Here is a 16,481-nt window from a genome sequence, read left to right on the forward strand (position 1 = left end):
CCATACTCATTGAGCCACAGGCGCTGCCCAGGATAAAGTTATTTCTTGATGAAAAAAAAAAAGAAAAAGAAGTCTGCTCCTTTCCTACTGGTCCTGGCAGTGAGAGGGCGAAGGGGAGAGCCAGGAGTCCTGGGAAGCTGACCCTGCTGCAGACAGACAAATGGGCCAGTGGGCAGGGAGGGGATGACCCACCATTATGCTTGTCCCACCCCTTCCCATTGCCAGGACCTATCTGAAAGAGGCCATCAATCAATGGGGGCTGTTCTGCTCTGTCTGGCCCCTTACCTCAGTTTTTTCCCCTGAAGTCCCCCAAAGTCAAGTCTGTCTCCTTGCCCCTTGCTCAGGCTGGGAAGGAGTCAAAGCTAAGGGGGTGGCGGTGGGTAGAGGGTGGTTCTCATCAGGAGGCTACCATGTCTAGGCTGTGCTTACTGTCCTCACAAGTTGCACTGCAGGCTCAGAGCTGGCCTTCATGCACAGCCTGGGAACGTGGTGGCCCTCCGGGAGTTCAAGGCCCCATTGGTGCCCATGTGGTGGCCCCACTGGTGCTGCCCTGCCAGGTAGATGTGAGCTGCCTGTGTCCATTTCCCAGCAGTGGGATCCTGGCCAACAACAGCAGCACCACCTTGATGCCAAATGGTTCCCTGCACCTGGCCTCCCAGCCTACATGCCAGAGCCCCCCTTCCCATGCCCAGGAGCACCACGCCATGGCCCAGACTGCTGTGGGTGGCTGGGGAGCCAGTGGACCCAAGTACAGCTGGCAAGTAAGTGACTGAAGCTCCTAGGGGTGGGGGATGAGTGCACATGGGGGACCCCCAGCAGGAGGTGCCTATGGGGCTGAGCTGCTGCCACACACAGGCTGGAACTTAAAAAGTTTGGGGGTTTTCTTTTTTTTTTTTTGAGATAGTCTCACTTTGTTGGCCTTGGTAGAGTATATGGAGTCACAGCTCACAGCAACCTCAAACTCTTGTGCTTGATTTTCTTGCCTCAACCTCCCAATTAGCTGAGATTACAGGCGCCCATCTCAACATCCAGCTATTTTTTAGAAATGAGGTCTTGCTCTGGCTCAGGCTGGTCTCGAACCTGTGAGCTCAGGCAATCTGCCCACCGCAGCCTCCTGACTGCTGGGATTACAGGCTGAGCCCCTGTGCCCAGCCCCCTTAAAGAGTATTTAATGGCCTGATGAGGTGGCTTGTTTGTTCTGGACACCTATTAAGGTGATTGGATTGGTTGAGCTTGAGGGTTCAAGACCAGCCTGAGCAAAAATGAGACCCTGTCTCTATTAAAAATAGAAAAATTAGCTTGCATATTGGTGCACACCTGTAGTCCCAGCTACTGGGGAGGCTGAGGCAAGAGGATCACTTGAGCCCAAGAATTTGAGGTTGCTGTGAGTTATGATGTCACAGCACTCTACCTAGGGCCACAGAATGAGACTCTGCCTCAAGACAAAACAACAACAAATTTTTAATTGAGGAAGTGTTTATCACCCACAGAAGTCACAGATGCCAGGCTGCATGGTTGCATAGTGAAAAGGTCAGCAAGAAGTGGCAGATGAGGGTGTGGTGGCTCACACCTGGAATCCCAGCACTCTGGGAGTCCAAGGCAGGTGGATTGCCTGAGCTCACAAGTTTGAGACCAGCCTGAGCAAGAGTGAGACCTTATTTCTAAAAAATAGTCAGGAGTTGTGGCAGGTGCCTGTAGTCCCAGCTACTTGGGAGGCTGGTCTAGAGAATGGCTTCAGCCCAAGAGTTTGAGGTTGCTATGAACTGTGATGCCACAGCCCTCTACCATTGGAGACAAAATGAGACTCCCCCCAACCCCCCCCAAAAAGAAGTGGCAGATGACAGCATAGAGGTGGGGCCCAGCCCTGGGATGTGGTTACTGAAGCCACAGCCCAGGACCAGCTCTGTGGGTGCTCAGGTGGTCCCCTATGCTCTAAGTCTGTCCCATTTCCACCAGCATCCAGAGTCTGTAGTGGTGGAGCAGTGTGGAGTTGCCCACTTCCAGTGCCTGATCCCAGGGGTGCCAGAGCCCTCCATCTCCTGGGAACCCAAAGCCATGGTCCTGAACACTGCTGACCATTGGCAAGCCCCTGCCAGGAATGTAATGGGGTGGTGGTCTGTGGCGGGCCACATCTCAAGGTCACACCCTGCCTAGTGGCATCCTCCACATCACTAGCATGAGACAAGGCTGACCTAGGCACTTACTGCTATGTGGAATGAAATATGGCCAGTACCTGTCACAGCCAGGATGACAGCTGACCCTGAGTGGGAAGTAAGCCCTGGGTGGGGAGTGGAGAGGAAGATGTGTCCTGATACACTGTGGGGACATTTTCCGTCGCAGGGGCTGGGCCATCCCTGGGAGAGATTGGTGCTGAGAGCCCAGGCTAGGTTAGGGTTAGGGTAGGGTGACCAGATTTTAACATCTGTAAGGCGGGACAACATGGCCGGGGCGGGGGGGGGGGGGGGGGGTGCGGAGCGGGGAGCAGGGCAGGCGACGGGGCAGGCAGGGACTGACAACAATGCAAACTTTGATAAGCAGTTCTGATAATCACTTCTCAGCAATTATTTATTACAGTTTAACATTATAAAATTAACAAAAATAATATAAAACTCATATTCTGGAGAAATAGCCATATGGCGGCCGAAAACCGTATATTCCCTTCTTGTTCTCCAGCCCGTTCATGCATTCTTCCCCAAAATCGGGACTTTTTAAAAACGCTGCGGGACAAATTGTTGGAAAGCGGGACTGTCCCGCCAAAATCGGGACGTCTGGTCACCCTAGGTTAGGGGCCTCTGGAGAAGGGTTGAAGAAGGGCCAAGGGCAGGAAGATGAGACAGTACGCACAAGGGCGAGAGCCGCGCGCTGCGCGGTCCTGAGCTGCCAGCCGCACAGTGGGCAGAGTTCGGGGAGGGGAGCTAATGTGGAAGAGGCGGCCAGGCTTGTTACCAACGGACTTGGGGCTGGGTTCAGCGAGCGCTGGGAGCCCTGAGGGTTTAGAGCAGTGGCTGGGACGAGTGTGTGCACACACGTGTGTGGATGTGCTGTGTGTGAGAATCTGTGCTGGCACATCCACGTGGGCATGGTTGTGCACTCTTGCAAGCTTCCTTTTTGGAGCGGGGTGGGGGGGTGGTGAAAATAGCTTTGTACCTGAGACGACGACCCGGACACCCACTTCCAGGCCAAGTGGTTGGGAGAGTTTTGCGCCAAAAGTGAGGGCCGCAGAGAGCCAAGCAGGAGAGGGTGAGGCCGGACCCGCCTTGTGGGGATGTGGTGAGGCAGGACTCTTCCCTGCGGTGGGGGTGGGGGTGGGCTGCGGGGTTACGCGCGAGTCAGCCACTAGAGGGCGCCAGGGAACAAACAAGCGAGCGCACCTGGGCACAGCCTTCGCATTTCTTTCTTTTGTTTTTTTTAGAGACAAGAGTCTCACTTTGTCGCCCTTGCTAGAGTGCTCTGGCGTCACAGCTCACAGCAGCCTCCAGGTCTTGGGCTTAGGCAATTCTCCTGCCTCAGCTTCCCAAGTAGCTGTGACTACAGGTGCCCACCACAACGCCTGGCTTTGTCGCAGTTTGGCCAGGGCTGGGTTTGAACCCGCCATCCTTGGCATATGGGGCCAGCCCGAAGGATATATAATTTTTAAAGCGAATACTGAAAGGAGAAGGGGGAGCTGTTATATCTCTCATCTGGAATTGACTTAGAAACTCCAAGCCATGAGTGGGGTCAGGGGCTCGAGAAGAAGAGCAGAGAGAGGCCCAGGCGGGCCCCTCTCTGGCCACCTCCATCACGTTCCCGCTGAGTCTAGGGCAGGACAATCATGGCGTCCCAGCCAAGTGCCAGCCTGGCCCTCAGCCTGGAGCCGGATCCTGCTGACTGCAGAGCTGGGGAAAGAAACAGCCAAAGATAGGGTGACCAGATTTTTAACATTTGTAACGCTGGACAACATGATGGGGGCGGGGGCAGGGGATGGGGCAGGGCAGGGCCTGACAACAATGCAAACTTTGATAAGCAGTTCTCGATAATCACTTCTCAACAATTATTTGTAATTATTACAGTTTAACATTATAAAATTAACAAAAATAATATAAAACTCATATTCTGGCGAAATAGCCACGTGGCAGCCGAAAACCGTATATTCCCTTCCTGTTCTCCCGCCCTTTCGTCCTTTCGTTCCAAAAATCAAGACTTTTTTAAAAAGCCCCGGGAAGCAGGACAAATTGTTCAAAAGCAGGACGTCTGGTCACCCTAGTCAAAGAGCCCCAGGGAGGCTAATGGGAAGAGCAACCCCAGAGTGTGAGGGTGGCCTGAGTGTACCCAGGGGCAGGAGCTCGTGACCAAGGCCCCTGGCACACACCCTGGTAGGACTTACCATGTGTGGGAACCAGGGCAAGACAGAGTTTCCCAGACTTTCAAGGTGCTCCCAGTGGCTAGAGAGGGGGATGCTGTTCAGTGCTGCAAGATTCAGGGTGGAGTCCCAACCCTGCCAGTCCCCCTGTCATTAGACAAGTCTGTACCCCTCTCTGACACTTGATTTTCTCATGTAGACTTGCAGAAATAAAAGCACTTATCTGGCAGGCTGGGTGCAGGCTGAAAGAGGCAATGTAGTGAGCTCACAGCAGGGTGTCATGAGGAGGAGCTGTGGGGGTCAGGTTTGGCAGTCGCAGCTGACATGGTTATATATGGTTCTGGATCTCTCATGGAGCAGTCTGCCTGGGCAGCACACAGCCTCCTGGACAACTGAGGCCAGGACACTCCAGAATAACCCACAGCCTGTACAGAACTTGCAACAGGCAAACTGGGCAGTGCTAGACCCTCAGTCTATAGCTGCTGAATGAATGAAATACTATCCTAGACTTTGAATATTGAAAGATGTAAGATCTTAGACCAGCCTATAAGATACTTTCATCTGAGATACACTTTATCTGAGAAGTTCTTAATAAAGGGTATTATGAATGTTCAAGATACATTGCAGGCTCGGCGCCCGTAGCTCAGTGGTTAGGATGCTAGCTACATACTCCAAGGTTGGTGGATTCAAACCCGGCCTGAGGCCTGCTAAACAACAATGACAACTGCAACAACAACAAAAAAATAGCCAGGAGTTGTGGCGCGCACCTGTAGTCCCAGCTACTTGGGAGGCTGAGTCAAGAGAATCACTTGAGAGTTTGAGGTTGCAGTGAGCTGTGATGATGATGCCACCACCCTCCAGCCTGGATGACAGAGAAGATTCTGTCTCAGATAAACATCCAACTAAAGCAAGGTAGCAAAACAATAGGCTTGATGGTACACTGTTGTTCACAACTGTACTTGAAGTGGCAGTATGAGAGCAGGGTCTGGTGCTAGGTAGTCCCCAACCACCAGTAATTTGTTGAATATGGGGGGACTGTGGCATAAAGTGAAGATGCAATTTGGACACAAAAGAGTAGTGTATTTTGAAAAAATGTTTACATCCTCTTAAGCAAGGGAACATCTCCTGCTACCTTTCTGGTGACTTAGGGCAGGGAGCCAGATGCTCCAGCCCCTACCTACCTTTTTGGGCGCTGTGCCCAGGGAAGGAGGGGCTGTCTGTGGTCCGCACCCTGGGCGTGCACACATGCTCTCCTCTGGCCGCCTCCTATTTGATTTGGGGTCTGCTTAGTCAACCAAAGCTGCTTCACCTTGATAGTTACTGCCTTGGAACTTTGGTGTAAGCGGTGGGTGGAATAGCAGCTGCTAAAGCAGAGTTCAGAGTTTGGTGACACATTTGGGCTAGAAAGTGAAGTTTAGAAAGTGGTTCTCATTTCCTAATCAGACCTCTTATTTCCGCTGCGCAGTGATGCCCCCATAGCCGCTGCAGAAGCCAGAGATCCTGTTGGGGTCTCAGACCCGGGGCCTCAGACCCTGACCCTACACCAGACAGCTGTGCTAGAGTGCATCACCTTTAGCCCCCCACGGCCACTAGGGTCCTGGAGCCACCTCAGTGCTTCCCGTCTGCCACACCCGCCCCCGCCACAGGGCTGCTCCATCGGTGTGAAGGTCGTCTAAGTCCTGGGCACCGGCAACCTCGTGATCTGTCCTCTCCTTAGAGGCTTAGTGGGCCCAGCCAGGCACCAGAAGGGTCTTTGTGCCCACTTCATGAGGGTGGGGAGGTGTGGCCAGTGAGAGTGGCCACTGAGTTGCCGACACTCTGCTCCTTACAGTCAGAGTGGCCGGAGCTGCAAGAGGCAGTGAGTAAAGGTTCTATGAGCATGCCTTCTCCCACCTGGAGGCTGCCCTGGCCTACATCATCCACTTGTGGGCCCACTTAGCAGAGGGTGCAGTCAGGATTCTGCCCCAAATCCTTGCCTCCAACTCAACCAGCACTGAGTGGCAACCTCTCTGCCCCTGCAGAGCCCCAGGGATCAGGTGGGCAGGAGCTGCCAACCAGTTGATTCATTTTCTTCTATAGCCCCTGGGCAGAAGCCTGGGCTTCTCTACCAAAGTGCTTAGTGCCACATTTGTGTATGCCTCCTGGGAACTGCCTCTCTAGCTGGGGCCCATCCAAGGCTTCGAACTCTTTCACTGAAAGCTGCCGGCTACCCATTTTGAGGGGCCCCTGCTTCTGGCCAGCAGGGTCAGCTCCTTCCTCTACAAAGACCTGGGTGAGGCTCTGAAGCTCCTCATGCCTCCCCTGGGTCCCCTTCTCAGTGTGACCTCATCCCAGGCACTAAACTTCCTGGCCCAGTGTTCCCTTCATGTTCCCCTGCTCCCTGTAGAACCAGCTGTGCTCTCCGAGATCAAGTTCCAGATGTTCAATGGTAACTGGGATGGGAATAGCAGTGCCTGCTTTTTCCATTATGTGCCCCTGACTACAGGGGGGTCCAGTAGGAGGGAAGTAGGGCCTGCTCTTCCATGTCCTCTAACAGATGGCATTGTGTCCACAGAGTCCAAGGCTGGGTCTCTTGCAGCTGGGGGGAGAGCAGGTGTCTGGAGTTGTGGTGGGCATCCACATGGGCCTGCCACCCTCACCATTTGCCTCCTCTGCCTCTTCCTGGGCTGGAGACATAGGTAAGGGCTAATGTGGAAGACTGCCAGAGAGACAGTCTGCATCAGTGTGGTACAGGACCAAACATAGCAGAAAAGGGCTTTTATTCTTTACTAAGCAACTTTACAAATGAGAAGTCTGAAGCACAAAGGAACCAGACCCAGCGCTGTGGCTCACACCTATAATCCCAGCACTCTGGGAAGCCAAGGTAGGAGGATCCCTTGAGCTTGGGTTTTTGAGACCCACTTCAGCAAGAATGAGACTCAATCTCTACTATCTATCTATCTATCTATATCTTTTGAGACAGAGTTTATGTCACCCTTGGTAGAGTGTCGTGGCATCACAGCTCACAGCAACCTCCAACTCTTGGGCTTAAGCAATTCTCTTACCTCAGCCTCCCTAGTTAGCTGGGACTACAGGTGCCCACCATAATGCCCAGTTATTTTATTTTATTTTATTTTTTTTGAGACAGAGCCTCAAGCTGTCCCCCTGGGTAGAGTGCTGTGGCATCACAGCTCACAACAACCTCCAACTCCTGGGCTCAAGTGAGTCTCCTGGCTCTCCCAAGTAGCCGGGACCACAGGCGCCTGCCATAATGCCTGGCTATTTTTTGGTTGCAGCTATCGTTGTTTTGGTGGGCCCGGTCTGGATTCGAATCTGCTACCTTAGGTGTATGTGGCTGGTGCCTTAACCACTTGAGCCACAGGCGCTGAGCCATACTGACCGGTTATTTTTTTGTTGCAGTTGTCATTGTTGTTTAGCAGGTGTGGGCTGGGTTCAAACCTGCCCACCCTGGTATATACATACGTAGCTGGTGCCCTAACCATTGACCACAGGCACCGAGCCTCCATCTCTACTATAAATAGAAAAACTAACTGGGCATTGTGGCAGGCTCCTGTTGTCCCAGCTACTTGGGATACTGGGGCAGAAGGATGGCTTAAACCCAGTGAGGAAGGAGAAATAAATTTCACACTTCTCAGTGATCCTGAGAAGGCAGCAGGCAGCTGCAAAAGAATTCCTCCAAAGATCAGGACAAACTCTACAGCTGAGCTGAAATAACCTTGAAAAGCAAAAGAAAAAAAGACTCTGTAACAAATAATACCCTGATTTCTTCTTTCCTTCCTTCCTTCCTTTCTTCCTTCCCTCCTTCCTTCCTTCCTTTCTTTCTATCTTCCTTTCTTCCTTTCTTTGACAGAGTGTCACTATATTGCCCTTGGTAGAGTGCTGTGGCATCACAGCTCACAGCAACCTCAAACTCTTGAGCTTAAGTGATTTTTTTGCCTCAGCCTCCCAAATAGCTGGGACTACAGGTGCCTGCCACAATGCCCAGCTATTTTTGTTGTTGTTATTGTTCTTGTCATTGTTTGGCAACGAGCCAGGTTTGAACCGTCAGCCCTAGTGTATGTAGCCAAGTGCCCTGGCTGCTGAGCTACAGGTGCCAAGCCCAGTACCCTGGTTTCTAACATCTATAGCCATGATTATGTAGCTGAAATTGAACTGAAGGAAAAAAAGATATAAAAGAGCCTGGAAAAAACTCTTCCTTGGAACTCAGCATTTCACACCTTGAGGCACCTGAGTTCTCACTGGTAGTTAAAGGTTCCTTCCTCTATATTGTTGGTGTGTCTGTCTGTTTTAATTCCCTGTTTTCCCTGCAACATTTTTGGTTCCCTGATCAGGAAGATGAGCAGGCAGATTAGGATGGAGAGACTCTGGGGGCTTCTGACTGGGTGTAGCACCCTTTGGGGGTACTTCCTGTCACCCTGACTGACACTGCTCTCTAAGAGCTCTCCTGTGCAGATTACATGGGTGGGGGGAGGGCTTGGCAGAGTGGCGAGGAGGTCCCGTGGTGGCCCTCTGCAGAGGCAGCTCACTAACAGAGGAATGTGGACATATAGGTGAAGAGCACATCTGAATTTAGGCTAAGAACTGGATTGAAGGGCGGCACCTGTGGCTCAAAAGGGTAGGGCGCTGGTCCCATATGCTGGAGGTGGCGGGTTCAAACCCAGCCCTGGTCAAAAACTGCAAAAAAAAGAAAGAAAAAGAACTGGATTAAAAAGAGTATAATAGGCTTGGCGCCTGTAGCTCAAGTGGCTAAGGTGCCAGCCACATACACCTAAGGTGGCGGGTTCGAATCCCCAGCCCAGACCTGCCAAACAACAATGACGGCTGCAACCAAAAAATAGCCAGGTGCTGTGGCGGGCGCCTGTGGCCCCAGCTACTTGGGAGGCTGAGGCAGGGGACTCGCTTGAGCCCAGGAGTTGGAGGTTGCTGTGAGCTGTAATGCCACGGCACTCTACCCAGGGGGACAGCTTGAGGCTCTGTCTCAAAAAAAAAAAAAAAAAAGAGTATAATAGGGCAGTGCCTGTGGCTCAGTGGGTAGGGCACCAGCCCCATATACTGAGGGTGGCAGGTCCAAACCCAGCCCCAGCCAAACTGCAACAAAAAAATAGCCAGGTGTCCTGGTGGGCACCTGTAGTCCCAGCTACTCAGGAGACTGACGCAGGAGAATTGCTAAGCCCACGAGTTGGAGGTTGCTGTGAGCTGATACCACAGCACCCTACTGAGGGCAATAAAGTGAGACTCTGTCTCTAAAAAAAAAACAAAAAAGGATATAATACTAGTAATGCCCACTCCAGAGAGTAGAAGAGGAGCTTGCTCACCTGCTTGAGGCGAGAGCCTCAATAAAAAAGGACAGGAAAAGGAATTGACCTCCACGGGACAGGGAGCCTCAGTCAGAGAGGCAAGTTGAACTCTGTGAGTCAAGGTGCCTCAGTAAAAGGGGCAATAATGAATAGGAGGAGGGACTGACCTCCACGAGGCAGGGTCCTCAGTAAGCAGGTAAGGGATTGGGAAGAATTGTTTAGCCTCTGTGAAAAAGTCATGTGTGAAAGTGAGTGTGTAGCTTCAGAACTGGTCACAGTTATGGAACGTTGTTGGGCCCTGACCTGTAGTTCCCTAGAAACATCATAACAGTAACTTGCTGCACAGTGGCAACCAGGCCCAGGGCCTACACGGGTGCACCTCAGCTAAGAGGCTCCTTAAAGCCTCACTAGAGGTGTAGCCAGGCAGGCGCCTGAGATATCTTCAAACCCCATCTTGTTTGTCTGCAACCCAGGGAAGGGTCCTGTGCTAAGGAAACTCCCCTGGGGTTAATGGTTCAAAATTTTAAGAAAGGCTTTGGAGTTACTATGACCCCTAACAGGTTGAGAAAGCTTTGTGAGCTAGAATAGTCATCCTTTGGAGTAGGCTGGCCATCAGAAAAGAATTTAGATGTAGGTCTAGTAAAGAAGGTATAGAGCAGGTGTCCTCAAACTATGGCCTGTGGGCCACATGCGGCCCGCGGAGGACATTTATCCGGCCCGGTGGGTGTTTTTGCCGCCACTGCCTGTCCTGCAGCCGACTTGTCCCAGGCCCGCAGTCCGGCCCTCCAACAGTCTGAGGGACAGAGAACTGGCCCCCTGTTTAAAAAGTTTAAGGACCCCTGCTATAAAGAGTAGTGACTGGTAAGCCTGGACATCCTGATCAGTTCCTCTACAGAGACACTTGGCAGACACTAGTGTTTAGACCCTGTGGCTGAAAGGACAGGTGGCAATTCCCATGGTAGCTAAAGCAGAAGAACAAAAGAATAAAAAACCTGGTGACAAACTAAAAGGCCAAGTACTAGTAAATCCTGACCCAGAGGACCCAACTGAAATACAAATAAAGACAATAGCATTTACTGACAAGGGAACTGTAGAGCTCAAGGTTCCTAAATCACATCTAGTGTTAACTGTAACTATGCCCCAGGAAAAAGAATGGACATTGTTCACAAGGCCAGAATAAGAAAACTTAGAGTCTGGTTCAGTGTCTGTAGCTTAGTGGTTAGGGTGCCAATCACCTGCACCCAGGCTGGTGGGCTTGAACCTGGCCAGGGCCTGCTAAACAACAATGACAACAGCAACAAGAAAAATAGCTGGGCGTTGTGGCGGACGCCTGTAGTTCCAGATACTTGGGAGGCTGAGGCAAGAGAATTGCTTAAGCCCAAGAGTTTTTTTTTTTTTTTTTTTTTTTTGAGACAGAGCCTCAAGCTGTCCCCCTGGGTAGAGTGTCATGGCATCACAGCTCACAGCAACCGCCAACTCCTGGGCTCAAGTGAGTCTCCTGCCTCAGCCTCCCAAGCAGCCGGGACCACAGGCGCCTGCCACAACGCCTGGCTATTTTTTTTGGTTGCAGCCATCATTGTTGTTCTGCGGGCCTGGGCTGGATTTGAACCCACCACCTTAGGTGTATGTGGCTGGTGCCTTAGCCACTTGAGCCACAGGCCAAGCCCAAGAGTTTGAGGTTGCCATGAACTGTGACGCCATGGCACTCTACTCAGGGTGACAAACTGAAACTCTGTCTCAAAAAAAAAAGAAAAAAAAGAAAACTTAGAGTCAGGGTTAACTGCTAAGTGGCCTAAGGTATAGACAGAAAACAACCCCCCCCTTGACTGGCCATAAACCAGGAACCCGTGTATGTGAAACTTAAGACAGAGGCACAACCTGTCAGACAAAGGCAGTATCCAATGCCTAGGGTGGCACTGGAGGGGATTCGGGCCCCTTTAAACAGACTAAGGTCTTAAGGAATTATCTGCCCCTGCCAGTCACAATGGAATACCCTCTTTTGCCAGTACCAAAGCCGGGACCTCAGAGTATCGCCCTGTGCAGCACTTAAGACTAGTTAATCAAGCTACTGTAACTTTGCAGCTGACTGTGCCAAACCCTTACACTCTTCTTAGCTTAGGATCAGCAGAGGTTGCTTGGTTCACTTGTTTAGATTTGAAAGATGCCTTCTTACTATCCAAGTGGCTCCAGTAAGTCAGAAGCTGTTTCCTTTCAGTGGGAAGACTCCCAAAACAGAGCTGTTCAACAACAACATACCTGGGCTCGTTTGCCACAAGGGTTCAAAAACTCCCCTACAATCCTTGGGGAAGCACTGGCCAGGAACTTGCCAACCTTTCCTGCACGACAGTCACAGTGCACCTTACTGAAATATCTGGATGATTTACTATTGGGACATGAGACTAGGAAAGGATGTGTTCTAGGGACTGATAAGTTGTTAAAACATTTAGAGAACTGTGGATATAAAATTTCCTGAAAGAAAGCAGGTTATTTTTTTTTTAATGTTAAGATTTTATTTACAAAGCTTTTTTATTGTACAGAAAGTAAAAATGTCAGAGCTCCAGTGGTACAGTCGGTTAGCACATGGTACTTACATGACAGAAAGTAAAAATCTGTTACAATCTCAGTGTAACTGATAGCCACATATAGTTGACTCACCAATCACAGCTATCCACGCTACAGCAAGAGTCTTACACAAAAACCTCACAAGGGTAAGGCAGTGCCTGTGGCTCAGTGGGTAGGGCACTGGCCCCATATACCGAGGGTGGCTGGTTCAAACCCAGCCCCAGCCAAACTGCAAAAAAATAGCCGAGCATTGTGGTGGATGCCTCTGGTGCCAGCTACTCAAGAGAATCACCTAAGCTAAGGTGACCAGATTTTAACATTGGTAAAGCAGGACACCATTGACCCGGGGGAGGGGGTTCTTAATTAAAAATTTGGTCTATATGGAGCAACAAAAATTTTCATAGAACGCAAAAATAGTATTGCAATATATATATATTTTTAATTTCAACATAAGTGCAATTGACAAATATAATACATTAAAAAAAATTATGTATAGGGTGGCACCTGTGGCTCAAAGGAGTAGGGCACTGGCTTCATATGCCGAAGGTGGCGGGTTCAAACCCAGCCCTGGCACCCCCAAAAAATTATGTATAGTATTATTTTATTCTTTGGTATATTTCTCATTTGAGTGAATTTTTTTTAGTAGATTGCTGTCATTGTTTAGAAGGTCATGAAATTTTTCACAAGAATTTGTTAAATTATTTCACACATAAAATGGCTTTCAAAGTCTCAACACTTAATTGTGATTTTTCTGATGTCCACACTTCATTTACCATAGAAAAAACACGTTCAGTCGCAGCATTAGTTCCTGGCAAGGACAGTGTGTATCCCACAGTTTTTAGTGCATTATTGTATGGAACATGGTTTGTTTCAAAATGATGAAATATTTCTAAACATTTGTTCTCTATTATGATTTTTGCTGATGCCCAAGAGTTAACCTTTTCCTTATCAATATATTTTTTTAATAATGATACCTTGTAAGTCATAAGTGTCACTTTCAAGGCCAGCGCTAGACTTTTCGCCGCCACTATAAAATACAAATAATATGAGTACTGTCTGCTAAATTCATGAAATAAGTAAATTACTTACCTAAATTATCTGAATAGCTGATTTGTTGACATCACTTGTTTAACTAGCACTAGCACGCAGTATGATGTGTATTGTCTGAGAGACAGTTACAAAATGTTTTCGTGGTTGCCAATGCAAAAAAATGCCATTGTTCATTAAGTCCAAGCAATGGTGGTTGAATTCTAACAACTGATCAACAATGCGAACTTTGATAAGCAATTCTCAATAATCAGTTCTCAACAATTATTTGTTGTTATTAAAGTTTAACATTATAAAATTCACAAAAATAATATAAAACTCATATCCTGGTGAAATAGCCACATGGCAGTGTTGGGACCACCACACACGTAAAGACAAAAAGTGCTTTATTTTGCAAGCATATGCCTGGGCCACTCTTCCCTTCAGTATGGCTGGAGGAAGGGCGACCCCCTAGTGAAGCAAGCTGAGGATTTTAAAGCACATAGAAGAATTTCATTGGGTGTTTGGTCCGCTGGGCTGCTATTGGCTGAGCTGTTAATGGTTAGGGATCCTCTAGAGAAGGGGGGGCTACTTGTTTGTTCCAGATAGTTTGGCTCCTTCTGAGCTAATTGTTCTTGCCTACAAGGGAGGGAGGGAGCCAGTCTCCTTGTGATACTATTCCACCTGGATGACCTTGCCCAGGAGGGGAATAGGGAGTTTACATTAGCCTTTTCATTTCCAAATGAAGTTACATTAACCTCTTCATTCCCAAATGGAATTACATTAACCCTTTTAGTAGCCGTATATTCCCTTCCCATTCTCCTGCTGTTCACTAGCTTGTCCTGCATTCTTTCCAAAAATCGGGACTTTTGGCTCAGCGCCTGTGGCTCAAGCAGCTAAGGCGCCAGCCACATACACCTAAGGTGGCGGGTTCGAATCCCCAGCCCGGGCCCACCAAACAACAATGATGGCTGCAACCAAAAAATGGCCAAGTGTTGTGGTGGGCGCCTGTGGTCCCAGCTACTTGGGAGGCTGAGGCAGGAGACTCGCTTGAGCCCAGGAGTTGGAGGTTGCTGTGAGCAGTGATGCCATGGCACTCTACCCAGGGGGACAGCTTGAGGCTCCGTCATAAAAAAAAAAAAAAAATCGGGACTTTTTAAAAACTCCACAGGACACAGGACAAATTGTTAAAAATCAGGACTTTCCCCGCCAAAAGCGGGACATCTGGTCACTTTAGCCTAAGCCCAGGAGTTGGAGGTTGCTGTGAGCTGTGTGATGCCATGGCACTCTACTGAGGGTGATAAATAAGACTCTGTCTCTACCAAAAAAACAAAACAAAACAAAAACCTAACAAGGCTTACAAATTTGTTGGGGTGAAGTCCCCAAGCTTGGTGGTGGATTACCAAGAGAGACTAAATAGAGGAAGGTGGAATGTCACAGGACCTATTCCTTGGATCTTTGGGTGGGTGGGTTTCCTGGGTTTGTATCACAGCTATCTTTTTCTTTTTTTCAAACAGCTACCAAATCCATGAGCAGTCCAACCAATACTGAACAGTTCTGATTCTGCAGGTCATTTGGGGTCTTAATCACCTTCTCCTTCATCGGTCTTTCTCTTCCTCTTTCCACCTTTACTTAAAGTTTTCTTCCTCATCCTCATCATCACCCTCCTCTTCATCTTCTTCATCATCATCAAATTCTCCATCAAGTCCAAATTCTTCTTCCTCCCCAGACTGTCTTCGTCTTCATCCTCTTCACTATCCTCATCCTCTTCACCTTCTCCTTCTTCATTATACCGTCCACTTCTGCATCTGAGTCAGGGGCTTCCTGGTCCTCTCGGTCATAGCCATCCAGGTAGTTCAGCTGGGGCAGGAGCTTGAAGACACTCTCTCCGTAGTAATTCAGGTTAGTAACCTCACAGTTAAAGAGGTCCAGGCTTTATAGACATTCCAACTTTTTCAAAGGTACCAAGAAGCTGATATCTTTCAGTTTATTTCCAATCAAGTTTAGATGTTTGAGATTGGGAAGTTTTTCTGCTAGTACATCCAGACCTCCAAAGATTCTATTGTCACTGAGCTGAAGTTTTTTCAATTTAGGTAGCTCCGGGAGATTTGAAACTGAAAATCAAGCCTACATTTATTAAACTGAGGAACTCTAAGTTCACAAATTCAGCTGTTAAGCCCTCAATTTTTCCCTTATTTGATCTGCAATTGTCCAAGACAAGTTCTTGAACCGCTTCTGGGGTCCTGTTCCTCAGCTCCAGGTGGATCCTCTTCTTCATGTCCATGCTCCCCTTTGAACTTAACTTTCCGCGGAGGGAGAGGCGTCCGAGCCTGCGCAGCCAGAGCCGTCAGAAGTGGTTTGCTCCCCGCAAAGGCGGTGCGGTCCCGTGCGGCGTGCAGGCAAGCGAGTGGAGCTCCCGGAACCAAGTTACTCGAGGGAGCGGAGAGAAACCATGGAGGGAAAAGGGGCTGGAGAGCAGCGCTGGTCTCACTACTTCCTCCACCAGCCGCGGCCCCGTAGGGCGCTTAAACCCGCGACGCAACACGGACCCGCGGAAGCTGGTTATTTTGTAACCTGCCTTTTCCCAAGGCCAGGCAGCAATTTGGAGAAATTTTAGGGACAGCCAGTTTCTGTCACCTATGGATCCTAAATTTTGCTATGCTTGGTAAGCCCTTGTATGAAGCCACAAAGAGGGGTGTTAAGGAGCCCCTACTATGGAAGGCTCTCAGGAAAAAGCATTTCTCAGGCATTAAAGAAAATAACTCTCACCTGGGACATCTGTCCAAAAGGCAGAAATTATAGCACTTACCAAGGCTCTGAAATTACGTAAAGATAAGACAGTCAGCATTTATACTGATTCAAAGCATGCCTTTTTAACCCTGCCTGTGCATGGTGCACTGTATAGAGAAAAATGACTATTAAACTCAGCTGAAAAACAAAGTATCACTGAGAGATATTAAACTTATTGAAGGGTATGTGGAAACCTAGCAAGGGGTTACATTTAAAAGGACACCAAAAGAGGCAAGGACAGGTTATTTTTTAATTTTTTTTATTTATTTATTTTGGGTTTTTTTGTTTGTTTGTTTGTTTGTTCTTTGAGACAGAGCCTCAAGCTATCCCCCTGGGTAGAGTGCCATGGCATCACAGCTCACAGCAACCTCCAGCTCCTGGGCTCAAGCGAGTCTCCTGCCTCAGCCTCCCAAGTAGCTGGGACTACAGGTGCCCCCCACAACGCCTGGCCATTTTTTGGTTGCAGC

At 49.2% G+C, this 16,481-nt stretch overlaps 1 pseudogene; it reads right to left on the bottom strand.

Annotated features, from left to right (window-relative positions):
- Positions 1-14,806: 14,806 nt before the first annotated feature.
- LOC100965366 lies at positions 14,807-15,510 on the bottom strand (annotated as a pseudogene).
- Between the last annotated feature and the right edge of the window lie 971 nt (positions 15,511-16,481).

Source organism: Otolemur garnettii, unplaced genomic scaffold (assembly GCF_000181295.1).
Source record: "Otolemur garnettii isolate 467f Iridium unplaced genomic scaffold, OtoGar3 scaffold00244, whole genome shotgun sequence".
NCBI classification, from domain to species: domain Eukaryota; kingdom Metazoa; phylum Chordata; class Mammalia; order Primates; family Galagidae; genus Otolemur; species Otolemur garnettii.